Consider the following 14,176-nt stretch of genomic DNA (forward strand, 5'->3'; position numbering starts at 1 on the left):
AGCTGCACTCTCAAGCACCCCACTCTGGGGACAGATCCTCCCGCGGCGCGTCTCGGTCGCTACGGGCCTGGCACCCTCTACGGGTAAGTGGCCCCATTCAAGATGGACTTGGACGCGAGTCAACGCCACGGGATGGTTGGATCCTCCCGAACACTACATTTCCCAGCGGCAATAACCGCGGGATTCAGTGCTGGGCTCATTCCTGTTCGCTCGCAGCTACTAAGGAAATCCTGGTTAGTTTCTTTTCCACCGCTTAGTAATATGCTTAAATTCAGCGGATAGTCTCGCCTACTCTGAGGTCGTGGTTTTTATTTTTAATATTTCTTTTATATATCGACGCAAGAAGAGAACACACACGTCTCTCCTCCCTTTTTTTCCGGGCTGCGGCGGCGATCGCGAGCTTGCTTTTACACGGTGGCATGTCGTTTCTCCCTTTTTTTCCTTTTGCATTAAAAAAAAAAGATCATGGACACGACGACCGGCCACAACCGCCGCAACACGGGCGTTATTCCGGCTAAACAGCGCTTCGGCTCGATCTTCCCTTTCTTTTTCATTCACAATTTTCATCAAAATGTGGGAAGGCTGGCGTGTGCGCGGGTCTTTGTTTAACGCGCGTCTCTCTGCGTCCGGCGGAACATGAGAAAAGTTTGATATGGATTTCGACTTTTATAATACCCTTCGCGCGCGCACACGACGAACGTATGTACATGCAAACTCTGAGAGCAAACATTTCTCTTTCATTTCACCTCGGTTCGCGAGTCGAAGCGACACCAGCGAAACATGAACTCTGAGGCGCGTTCACAGCGTCTGCTGTTTGCGTGTAAGAGCTTTCCTTTTCATTCATTCTTCAAGCGAAACCAATCAAATATTATTTTCATTTTCTTCTCTTAATCTTTCTTCGTCGATATATATTTTCATTGTAACGGGAAGAGGCTTCCGAAACGAAAAACCCCGAGGACACAACACAGCGCAAAACGCGGGAAGAAGCGCGCGAACGTCGTCAAGCCATCCGGATATAAAAATATGCATGATGAGACGAGACGTACGCGAAAGGCTTCCTCCACCGTCGTTGGGTGTGGCGTCCAACCTGGGGGTTTTGCTGTCTCGCATCGTTGGCTTTTCAATTATGCGGACAACGAAGAAAACCCCAATGCGAAACAACAACACGGAATAAGAAACGCACCATCGACGTATCAAAAACCGCACGTAGTATTAATACGTATGGAGAGAGACACGTACGCAAAGGGTTTCCCCATAATATTATTATTATTATCGATCCGTGTTCGTTGTTAAGGGGGGCCCGCCCCGTGTATCTTTCGCATCATTTCAAGCGACGCCACGACGAATCGTGACGAGGCGCCCAATCGTTCGCTATTACTCCCCATCTGATTTCTCTTTTTTAAAAGAGTGCGAGGAGCAAGCAGTCTGCTTCAAGCGACGCCACGACGAATCGTTACGAGGCGCCCAATCGTTCGCTATTACTCCCCATCTGATTTCTCTTTTTTAAAAGAGTGCGAGGAGCAAGCAGTCTGGTAATGTGTTAACGACCCTCAGCCAGGCGCGGTCCGGGAATTGTATCCGTGGACCGCAATGTGCGTTCGAAATGTCGATGTTCATGTGTCCTGCAGTTCACAAGTTGACGCGCAATTGGCTGCGTTCTTCATCGACCCACGAGCCAAGTGATCCACCGTTCAGGGTAATCATATATATGTGTATATACTTTTTGTTATACATTGATTTGGCATCGCGCCCCGGCCGTGTGTCTCCCGCGGTCGCGAGATAACACAGCGGCGCGCTTATATATGTGTATATACATTTCGTTATACATTGATTGTCATCGCGCCCCGGCAGTGTGTCTCCCTCGGTCGCGGGATAACACAGCGGCGCGCTTTACGAATCAGCTTTAATAGCAATGGTCGTCGCTTGCAACGTTGGGTTTTCCGGACGAGAGCGTTTACCGCCGCCGCCCTTTAACGGGCATAGACGGGGATATGGCGCACCGCCACGGGCCGTCGCGTCGCTCCTGGGAGTCATCCGCAACGGCAGAGCGTATCGTGCTGTGTCTTTTTTCTTTATACGATCGTCTTATTGGGCGAAAGTTCATTGAAAAACCTTTTCGATCGACGAGAGTCCTCGCAACGCGTAACACACTCAGCACGAAAAAAGGGAACGCCGCCGGCGCGATCGGTTGAACGCGGAACGGAGACGAGAGACCGAACATTTCTCGCTACACGTAACAACTTCGCGTAACGGCAGAGCGTGTCGTGGTGTGTGTCTTTTTCTTTATACGATTGTCTTATTGGGCGAAAGTTCATTGAAAAACCTTTTCGATCGACGAGAGTCCTCGCAACGCGTAACACACTCAGCACGAAAAAAGGGAACGCCGCCGGCGCGATCGGTTGAACGCGGAACGGAGACGAGAGACCGAACATTTCTCGCTACACGTAACAACTTCGCGCCTTCTCGCATGGAAGAGTTTTCTTCGTGGCGAGTCGGGGGTTGCTCGGCGATGTGCCGGTCGGTCTCTGCTGTTCTCTTCAGTATCCGCGATTAATCGTGCTCGCAACGTTTCCCAAGACAAGTGGTGTGAACGGCGAGAGAGTACACGTCCGCGCTCGAATGTGCCCAAGGACCGCAACTCTGCGGGGAGCGGCGTAACTAAGGACGACGACGGACTGACCTTTCCAACCACGCACGTCACGGACACGCGTTACGCGTGTCACCTTGCCCAGAGGGCGGCAACACGCTGTGAACGGGGCGACGGGGGTCGAGGAAGTCCGAGGGTCCGAAGGGAGCCTGCTCTCTCTCGCGGTGCGCCTGTGGCAGTAAGGTTAACCAAAGACGTATTGTGCGTGATCGCTGATACGTTTTTAAATCTTTCTTCTTTCTCTATATAATCCCTGTTTTCTGTTTATTCGGACAACGAGTCGCTGCATAAGATTCTCTTTGCAAGCGTACGTTAATAATCCTTCCGCAGGTTTACCTACTGAAACCATGTTACGACTTTTACTTCCTCTAAATGATCAAGTTTGGTCATCTTCACGGCAACATCGGCAATGCCGAAACATTGCCGCGCACCAGTCCGAAGACCTCACTAAATCATTCAACCGGTAGTAGCGACGGGCGGTGTGTACAAAGGGCAGGGACGTAATCAACGCGAGCTTATGACTCGCGCTTACTGGGAATTCCTCCTTCATGGGGAATAATTGCAAGCCCCAATCCCTAGCACGAAGGAGGTTCAGCGGGTTACCCGGGCCTTTCGGCCAGGGAAGACACGCTGATTCCTTCAGTATAGCGCGCGTGCGGCCCAGAACATCTAAGGGCATCACAGACCTGCTATTGCTCAATCTCGTGCGGCTAGAAGCCGCCTGTCCCTCTAAGAAGATTTGTTCGTACGTCGGTAGTAAAAACCGATCGACCGAAGTCGAGGGCCTTCGAGATACCATGAATCACGCCTATTTAGCAGGCTAGAGTCTCGTTCGTTATCGGAATTAACCAGACAAATCGCTCCACCAACTAAGAACGGCCATGCACCACCACCCACCGAATCAAGAAAGAGCTATCAATCTGTCAACCCTTCCGGTGTCCGGGCCTGGTGAGGTTTCCCGTGTTGAGTCAAATTAAGCCGCAGCCTCCACTCCTGGTGGTGCCCTTCCGTCAATTCCTTTAAGTTTCAGCTTTGCAACCATACTCCCCCCGGAACCCAAAAGCTTTGGTTTCCCGGAAGCTGCCCGCCCGCCGAGTCATCGGAGGAACTTCGGCGGATCGCTAGCTGGCATCGTTTATGGTTAGAACTAGGGCGGTATCTTAATAATCCTTCCGCAGGTTTACCTACTGAAACCATGTTACGACTTTTACTTCCTCTAAATGATCAAGTTCGTCATATTCCAGGCAACATCGGCAATGCCGAAACATTGCCGCGCACCAGTCCGAAGACCTCACTAAATCATTCAATCGGTAGTAGCGACGGGCGGGGGGTACAAAGGGCAGGGACGTAATCAACGCGAGCTTATGACTCACGCTTACTGGGAATTCCTCGTTCATGGGGAATAATTGCAAGCCCCAATCCCTTTCGTTCTTGATTAATGAAAACATTTTTGGCAAATGCTTTCGCTTCTGTCCGTCTTGCGACGATCCAAGAATTTCACCTCTAACGTCGCAATACGAATGCCCCCATCTGTCCCTATTAATCATTACCTCGGGGTTCCGAAAACCAACAAAATAGAACCGAGGTCCTATTCCATTATTCCATGCACGCAGTATTCAGGCGAAGGTAGCCTGCTTTAAGCACTCTAATTTGTTCAAAGTAAACGTACCGGCCCACCTCGACACTCGGTAAAGAGCACCGCGATGGGATATTAGTTGGGCCGCCCCCCGTGAGGAGCTAAGCCCACCGGTAGGACGTCCCACAGTCATGCCAGTTAAACACCGCGAGCGATGAACCGACAGCGTGGGACACAGATTCAACTACGAGCTTTTTAACCGCAACAACTTTAATATACGCTATCGGAGCTGGAATTACTGCGGTTGCTGGCACCAGACTTGCCCTCCAATGGGTCCTCGTTAAAGGATTTAAAGTGTACTCATTCCGATTACGGGGCCTCGGATGAGTCTCGTATCGTTATTTTTCGTCACTACCTACCCGTGTCGGGAGTGGGTAATTTGCGCGCCTGCTGCCTTCCTTGGATGTGGTAGCCGTTTCTCAGGCTCCCTCTCCGGAATCGAACCCTGATTCCCCGTTACCCGTTACAACCATGGTAGGCGCAGAACCTACCATCGACAGTTGATAAGGCAGACATTTGAAAGATGCGTCGCCGGTACGAGACCGTGCGATCAGCACAAAGTTATTCAGAGTCACCAAGGCAAACGGTGGACGGGACGAACCCGCCACCGATTGGTTTTGATCTAATAAAAGCATTCCTCCCATCTCTGGTCGGAACTCTGTTTGCATGTATTAGCTCTAGAATTACCACAGTTATCCAAGTAAATGTGGGTACGATCTAAGGAACCATAACTGATTTAATGAGCCATTCGCGGTTTCACCTTAATTTGGCTTGCACTGAGACATGCATGGCTTAATCTTTGAGACAAGCATATGACTACTGGCAGGATCAACCAGGGAGCTTCGCGTTTAAAAGTTTTTATCTACACTTTACAACGAGATAGCTCTCTTTCTGCGGGACTTCTTGGTTATCCACCGTCTCAAGGGGAGATTAGAGACTGACCCCTAACCCGTCGCCGAAGAGGCTCAACGTTGAGTACGCTACAGAGAACGGCGCGTATTATGCTTCAGAGAGACAGAGAATTGAGTGTTCGCCGTCGCAAGAGAATAGAGTGACAAACCCAAGTGCATCAGAGTATTTTTATTATTATATATACGGCTTTTCCTTCATTCGTGTCGAGGACAAGCCAGGACACAAAATTCAGTGTTCTCTCTCTCTCACTCTTTGACTATCAACTGCGGCCAAACTCTATTTTGATCACTGAAGAAGACTCGACACTCTATGCCCAAAATAATACTCAATCTTCTCTCTTTGCTGCGCCGGTTAAACCTCTCTGTCATGTTACAACGAGAAAACAAATTCCGTGAACGAGATATGAGCGTCTCACCAATGCTCCTTTATAAAATCGCATGAGCCGGCTTGCCTCCCAATCTTTGCCATAATTTTTCTTCCTCGGCGCGTACGAGTGCCGTACCGGTAATACACTCTTTTCTCAAGGTATCCCGGACGGACAAACGCTTGGCGATTTCGAGTTATTATGTATAATAGTCGACATCTTTCGAAAGGAGAGCCCATGTTCTTAAAGACTCCCCCGATGGGATAGCAACGGCTCGACTTTGCCACCGTGCGTATCCCCGGTTCTAAAAGTTCTTTCAAACATTCTCACCGTACCCAACGTTAAACGCCAAAGACTTATTAACTTGCCAATGGTCGCATAAGGGGAAAACGGTAGACGTAAATTTCAATACATTCTCGCTCGGAATCGAGTGAGTTGACGCTCAGTCATGAGCGCAGCGCACTTTAAAGATTGCGCCGCTAACCCATTACACCATAGTGTTTACGCCGAATGGCGAGTCACCGCATAAGGTACATTCGGTCGGAGACACCGTACCGCGGTAATGCTGTGAAGACACGAGTTTCGGAGGGACTAACAGAGCACGAGAGAACGATATAAATTGGTACGACCAGAAACAACCATTGGAGACGAGTCGAATAGACCGTACCGGGGTAATGCTATGAAGACACGAGTTTCGGAGGAACTAGCAGAGCACGAGAGAACGTTATCAATTGGTACGACCAGAAACAACCAGTGGAGACGGCTAATACGCAGAATAGATCCGTGCAAAAGCGCGCTCCGGCTGAACTGCCGACCGTCGTCGATTCGGACTGTTCCCTCCTACTAGTACGAAGGGAGTCGAGGAGCGGTCGAGGAGATAGGCGGTTTAACACAGAGTTAAATAATGGAATCTTATTTCAACAACGCCACGGCGCAGTTGTTGCAAAAGAGTGCATCTTACACTTCTGCAATAACCGCATACTTCGTCGACGGGGGGATTGCCACGCAGCCGAGTACTAGTGCACTAACTACTTCGGAGCGTCGTGCCACGCGAATACTGCGACCAACTTTCGATCGCATCGACGCCAAGTACCACTACCCACTAATAGTACCGCCGAAGCCGAGGAGCGGTCAAGGAGACTGGCGGTTTAGCACAGGTTTAACTGGGAGAAATCAATCGCGGCAAAAATAAGTCAATCTGACCTACGCCAAATAACGAAATTATCGTGCCAGAGTATACAGCGACTCAAATTATAAATTTTAGAATTCGTTTAGATACATATTCCAGGAAAAACGACTGAGTGCCCCTGGCGCATTGCTTGCATCGAGACGTTCTCCGGACGGTATCCAGAGGTCTTGTTGGGCGCACCACGGCGCAGTGCCGCGCGATGCCTTCGGCAAATGGTCTCTGTATTCTTTGGTAAGTCCGTTCTGCGTTGGTGCATTCATTTGGCGTTAAGCGTTCAGTGACGTTGCGTCGACCTTACCGACACCTCGTCGTCTGTTACGGACCGTGGCTGTGCACCGTGTTCGCTATTCATCGTAATACTGGTGGCGTGTTGTGTGTATGTTGTGTGCGTATGTTGTGTGTATGTTGCAAGCGATCGAGTGAAGTGTAATCATCATCATTCTCTACTAGTCTATTATGAAGTCCCTCCTGGCGCATTGGTTTCTCAGCCGTGAATATCAAATCGGATCGAGCGGTATTGGAACTGCTCTCTACTATATATGTATATAAATATAGTAATATCACTTCTTTCCTTTTCTCTCACCTTCTTCCTTCTTAATTTATAAACTTTATAATAGCCGCGCCCACCCACGAAAACACAAATGTATCTCTCTCCTCTTTTCTCTCTACATATGTATATATATATATATATTGTAACGTGGCATCAGGCGCCTGGCTTGGGCGCGCCACGTTACATTGAAGGATATAACTCGCGGGTCCGCGTCGAAGGGTCGCGCGATCGGGATGGGAGGGGGTTCAGCTGCGGTGGCGGCGGGGCGAATCGGAAGGCGAGGCACGAGGGATAATACCCTACGCCGATGATGCCACCGACCGCCCGCTTCCCGCTAACCGTCCGCTGGACACCTGATCGTCCCGACGAGCGGCCCGGACGGAAAGGTACCGCGGGAGGGGGGTGTTTTTGTTTTGATCCACCCGCTGGACGAGGGGTGACGAGGGGGGCCAGGAATTCCCGTGAGGCGGGAATTCCTTCGGCTAAATTCGGCAAACCGACAACAATAGAGATTGGCAATCTTCGGGTTTGCTGAAATCAATCTCTTTCCGGTAATCGACCGTGTCACACGTGGCGTATAAGTGCGGACGATTTCGGGCAGTGGACGGTGAATTTTGGTTTTTCTGTGGACGACTCAGCTGGTTTTGTGGACTTCTGGTGAACGACGCGGCTTGTGATTTGGATTCGATTTGGTTTTGTTGAGAAAGGAAAGGAAAAAGGGTGACGGAGTGCGGAGTGAGGAGGCGCGAGAGGAACGGAAGAGCGAAAGGGTCGCCAGCCGAAGCTGAGGACCTCTCACACAGACCGGCCCTTTTGCATTTCTGTGGCTCGTGGTTTTGGATATTTGGAATAAGCCGCTACACCGGTAAGTACCGCCGAGAGCGGCCCTTCTTGCTACACGGAATCCCCTCGGAGAAGGGCCGGGATAGCCACATTCACGTGTCCCGGGCGGAGATCGGTGGTCCAGGCGTTCGGGACGCTGACCTGCCAAGATCTCCGCTATGAAAGAGGTTCGCCCACCGAGCTTGGAGGGATCGCGACCGCGTGATAGGAAGACGCGCCTCGTGGTAGGGCAAGCTAGGGACGGTGGGGAACGGTTAACCCTGCGGCCCTTACGAAGGGCAGCGCTCGCCGTCAGAAGTTGCGTTACACACTGATCTATACTAGATCTATTTTTTTCTCTGCTTTAAATAAACGGATATTCTAACTTCGGCCGGCATTTTCATTGGCGTACCCCGAACCGTTCGAATCTCGTCGCCCCTACGTTCCCGTCTATCATTTCAGCTAGCTGAGGCTGAGCAGCCGGGAGGTCAGCGGTTCGGGAACCATGAAGAGTGGGGGGAGGAAGACCTGCCGCCCGGTGATGGCGGGAGAGCAGGCCAGCAACAGGGGAATGTGCGCGCCGACGAAGCGGCCGCCGAGACGACGGCTGGGCCGCGGGCGGAGGGGGAGCGCTCGCCGTCAGAAGTTGCGTTACACACTGATCTATACTAGATCTATTTTTTTCTCTGCTTTAAATAAACGGATATTCTAACTTCGGCCGGCATTTTCATTGGCGTACCCCGAACCGTTCGAATCTCGTCGCCCCTACGTTCCCGTCTATCATTTCAGCTAGCTGAGGCTGAGCAGCCGGGAGATCGCGATGGCGGGAGAGCAGGCCAGCAACAGGGGAATGTGCGCGCCGACGAAGCGGCCGCCGAGACGACGGCTGGGCCGCGGGCGGAGGGGGGCCCTGCCAGAGCGATGGTGGGAGAACCCCTCGACGATCAGCTATGGGAGCTGGCGGAGACGGTCCGGCGGACGCGTTTGGAGCCCGGGAGGGCAGCTCCGCGCAGGACCGGGAGACAAGCCGGGCGAGAGGGGGAACGGTTCCCCTCATTTGAGCGCGAAGCCGGAGAGGAGAGGGGCCTAGTAGAAGAGACTCTCCTGACCGCCAGCGAGCCAGCGATCACACGGTGGAATAGCGGAAGGGTGGAGGCTCATCTATGGAGGGCGCCGTATTCAGATCGGCCTCTCCGGGGGCCTTCAAGCAGCATGCTTCCGTCGCCACCGGATTCCCCTCAGGATGAAGCACCGGTGAGCGACGAGGGGGAGGGAAGAGAAGAGGGGGGAAGACCGAGACGGACAGCGATGCGAGTCGCCGGGCCTAGAGGCACGCGGAGCGGCGACCGCATTCGATTCCCCTCGCCGGAGAGACGGCGAGAGGTAAATCCGTCGGAAGGGAGACAGACGCGGCGGGAGACGATGTTCTACCCGCCGATCTCCGAACGGACCTACAGCGGCACCTCGGAGCCGAGGAAATCACCGCCATGAGGCTAGCCGGGGGGTGTCCGAGGAGGAGCCGAAGGTAGCGCTGGACGTCCCTCACTCGTCAACGAGGAGAGCAGAGGAAGATCGGAGGATTCCGAGGACGCGCTGGAGCGCGGTGGCACGTCCTGCCGGCAGAGAGCGGCGGGAGGGGGCTGTCTATCGGGATCTGCCGTTACGGGAGAGGACTGGCTACTCTTTCAGCGAGGGGCGGAGGACGCCAGGAGAGATCGTGCGGAAGTGGGGCCTGCGGTTCAAAGACAACGAGGACCACGGAGCCGAAGAGTTCTTGGCGCGGCTAGAAGAGGAGCGACAGGCTTCGTCGCTTACGGATGACGAGCTTCTAGGACTCGAGGGGAGGACATGGGAGGAAAGGACGTCGGGATGCCTCCTCCACGTCCTCTGAAGGGAGTGACGAGGAGATGGAGAGATCGTGCGGAAGTGGGGCCTGCGGTTTAAGGACAACGAGGACCACGGAGCCGAAGAGTTCTTGGCGCGGCTAGAAGAGGAGCGACAGGCTTCGTCGCTTACGGATGACGAGCTTCTAGCCGCTCTGCCCGCCCTACTGGATGGGAAAGCCAGAGGCTGGTACAGGTTGTCCCACGAAGAATGGAGGGAATGGGCCGACTTCACGGAAGCGTTTAGAGAACGCTTCTGCGGCCCAAATTACCAGTACCGGTTAAGAAGAGAGATCCGTCAGAGGATGCAAGGGCCAGAAGAGCCGATGGCGGACTTCGCTGAGGCCTTGCAGCTCCTCATGGTCCACGTTCGCCCAAGGATGACCGATCGGGAACAGGTGGACGCCACAATGGCCAACCTGAGAGCGGACTTGCTCCGACGGTTTCGTCGGAGCGAGATAGTGTCGTTCCGCGACCTGATGCTGATAGGGGCGGAATTGGAGGAGACGGAAGAGTTCATCCGAGGTCGGAGGCGGGAACGACGGGATTCCCGAGGGCCGGCGGACGGCCTTCGTAGGAAAAGTCGTGGCCGAACGGACTCGAGGGGAGGACATGGGAGGAAAGGACGTCGGGATGCCTCCTCCACGTCCTCTGAAGGGAGTGACGAGGAGACCCGCTACGAGTATCGTCGAAGAAGGAACTCGTCAACTAGCAGCGACAGCCCGGATGAGAGGCGAAGGGATCATCACACATCCGGACAGAGGAGGAAATCGAAGACGGCGCGGGCCCGAAAGGGGCCAGGGGCCGTAGAGCCAGAAGAACAGAAGACCTCCTCTGAAATTAAGAAGCCAGGGAAGAAAGTGACGGAACGTGAGCCTCCAGATAGCAGGAAGGGTACTCCGAAGCCGGGTGACGGAAAGGAAGGGGGAACTGGTGGACGATACGGCGGCCGATCAGCCTATTGGAACTGCAGTCAGGCCGGGCATCGCCACCCGGATTGCGAAGATCCCAAAAGGCCTTTCTGCATCCGTTGCGGCGCTCCCGGAGTGGAACGGAAAACGTGCCCGAGATGTCCTGGATACCAGTCGGGAAACGGCAAGGGGAGAGCACACTAGGAGCGAGTGCTGCCTCCGCCGGAGTACGTGGAGTACTCGGGGGGAAACCCCCTCAGCTCCAAATGGAAGTTGCACGGGGCCTTATAACTCGACCTGGGGATTCCAAGCATTTCATGCTAATTCTTCTCGGAGAGCGGGAAACGTTCGCGTTGCTGGACTCAGGCTCAGCACTCTCCTACTTCGGTGGTAACATGGCCGCGGCATGGGCGAAGCATCGGCCGATAGAGACGGCCGATCCACCGGAAACCGTTGCCGTCGCAGATGGGACCCGCCTGGTAGTCAAGGGACTCGTCCGAGTGAGGACGATCCTGGGGACGGAGGAGGGAGTGGGTGGTAACATGGCCGCGGCATGGGCGAAGCATCGGCCGATAGAGACGGCCGATCCACCGGAAACCGTTGCCGTCGCAGATGGGACCCGCCTGGTAGTCAAGGGACACGTCAGAGTAAGGACGATCATGAGGACGGAGGAGGAAGTGCTGGAAGTACGGATGGTGCCTGGACTAGGATACGCGTGTATCCTAGGAAGAGATTTCATGAAGCTCTTCGGGATGGTGATCGATCATGCTCGGGATACCTACTACCTAAGAATGGAGGAGAGGGATTCCCGTGGGAGGCTGATCGGAGCCATCGGGGACGATGGAAGGCAGTGTGCAGGGCTGTCCGAGCTGACCGAGAGCCAAACCAGAAAGATGGAAGAGCTGCTCGCACGGACATTGCCGGAGGGCACCCCCCCTCTAGGACTCACCAACTTGACGGAACACCGTATTGACGTGCAAGGACAAGCACCCATCAAGCAGCGCTACTACCTGGTCTCGCCGAAGGTACGGGAGGCCATGCATGAAGAAGTAGACAGCATGCTTCGGGATAGGGTGATCGAGCCGTCGAGTAGTGGATGGTCGAGTCCCGTTGTCATGGTCAAAAAGCCGACGGGAAAATACCGCTTCTGCATCGACTTCAGGAAGGTGAACGCAGTATCCACGAAGGACGCGTACCCCCTGCTCTACATGGCGGCCATTTTGGACAAACTTCGAGCGGCCCGATTCATCTCGACGCTGGACTTAAGCCAGGCTTATTTCCAAATTCCGCTGGCGGAAGAGAGTCGCGAGATTACGGCGTTTACGGTCCCAGGAAAAGGGCTATTCCAATTTAAAAGGATGCCGTATGGATTAAGCGGTGCACCCGCAACTTTCCAACGGCTGCTGGACCGGTTGATCGGACCAGAGATGGAACCCTACGCCTTTGCGTACCTGGACGACATCATAATTGTCACCGACACGTTCGAAGAGCACCTGAAATGGCTGGAGAGGATCCTGGAAAGGATAAGGGCAGCCGGTCTGACTGTGAATCCGGCGAAGTGCGATTTCGGATGCTCGCAGGTACGGTACCTGGGATTCTTGGTGAACAAGAAGGGATTACAGATGGACCCTGAGAAGGTCGCACCAATCCTGGAATACCCGGCACCGAACGACATCCGGCAGTTGCGGAGATTTTTAGGGATGGCCTCTTGGTATAGGAGGTTCATCGAGGGCTTCGCGGAGATGTACCAGTCCCTTTGTCAGTCCGTCCCTTTGTTCCAGTTGCTGAAGAAGAATCAGCGGTGGGAATGGGGTATGGCAGAAGAAGAGGCATTCAACGCGATGAAGGCGGCCCTGAGCGAGCCCCCCACTCTCGCGTATCCGAATTTCCAGCTGCCGTTTGTTTTGCAGACAGACGCGAGTTCGGCAGGGATTGGCGCCGTGTTGACGCAGACGTCACAGGATGGCGAACACGTGATTGCCTTCGCCAGCCGAAGACTAGCGACAGCTGAGAAGAACTATACGGTGACGGAACAGGAATGCCTCGCCGTGATCTGGGCGATCAGGAAATTCCGACCATACCTGGAGGGATATCATTTCACCGTGGTGACCGACCACCATAGCTTGAAATGGTTGCACAATCTCAAGAATCCGAACGGCAGGCTGGCGCGCTGGGCGTTGGACCTGCTGGAATATGATTACGAGATTGTGCACAGAAAAAGAGCGCTGCATCATGTACCGGATGCGCTATCTCGGATGTTCGAAGAGGACTCGGGACAAACCGCAGCCGTGAGCGGACCGCAGGACGCATGGTACGAGCAGCAGCGGAAAGGGGTCGTGGAAAGGCCGCAGCAGTTCCCAGGATGGTTGGTGGAAGACGGAGTCCTGTATCATCACCTACCGGACCCCCGGAAAGAAGACCTAGTAGAGGACTTGGATGCCTGGAAGCGAGTGGTGCCAGAGGCACAGAAGGAGGCGGTGTTGCAAGCCTCACACTCGTTGCCGGAGGCCGGGCATCTGGGGGTTGAGAAGACGTATCGCCGAATAGCCCAACATTATTATTGGGCGGAGATGTATCGGGACGTCGTACGGTGGGTACGGGAATGTACGGTGTGCCAAGCGCAGAAGGTCGAGCAGAGTCGACCCGCCGGGATGATGAGACGCCGTATCGTGGACGAGCCGTGGACGGTAGTGGCGGCGGATATGATGCGCCCATTCCCGCAGAGTAAGAATAGATTTGTTTACCTGTTGGTGTTCCAGGACTTGTACACTCGATGGATCGAGTGTGTGCCGCTGCGGAAGGCGGTAGGGTGCCTCCGGCATCGTCAAGGCATTTGAAGATCTGATAGTATTCAGATTCGGGGCGCCGGAGGTACTGTTGACGGACAACGGAACGGAGTTCGTAAACCGCGCAGTAAAAGAGATGACCACGGAGTTTGGCATCTACCACTCCACCACGCCGCCGTATCATGCGCAGGCCAACCCGGTGGAAAGGGTGAACCGCGCATTGAAGACGATGATTGCTTCCTTCCTGGAGGACGACCATAGGGATTGGGACGTCCATCTGCCGGAGTTTCGCTACGCGGTGAACACGGCAGTCCACACGACCACGAAGGCGTCGCCGGCTTTCCTGAACTTGGGAAGGGAGCCGAGGGTGACGCGAGGGGAGAGGCCCGAGGAGCATCCCCGAAAGAGAGAAGCACGGCCAGTACAGGACTGGGCCGATAGGATGCAAAGGCTCTCTGGTATGAGGGACCTGGCGA

At 54.1% G+C, this 14,176-nt stretch overlaps 1 non-coding gene and 1 pseudogene across 1 annotated transcript; both read right to left on the minus strand.

The window, feature by feature from the left end:
* Positions 1 to 1,544: 1,544 nt before the first annotated feature.
* LOC112494764 lies at positions 1,545 to 1,699 on the minus strand. Its single transcript, XR_003060530.1, has one exon. It is a non-coding gene; the product is annotated as a 5.8S ribosomal RNA (ribosomal RNA).
* Positions 1,700 to 2,960: 1,261 nt separating this feature from the next.
* Positions 2,961 to 5,122, minus strand: LOC112494765 (annotated as a pseudogene).
* Positions 5,123 to 14,176: the final 9,054 nt, after the last annotated feature.

Source organism: Cephus cinctus, unplaced genomic scaffold (genome assembly GCF_000341935.2).
Source record: "Cephus cinctus unplaced genomic scaffold, Ccin1 Ccin1_scaffold0770, whole genome shotgun sequence".
In the NCBI taxonomy this organism is placed as follows: Eukaryota; Metazoa; Arthropoda; class Insecta; order Hymenoptera; family Cephidae; genus Cephus; species Cephus cinctus.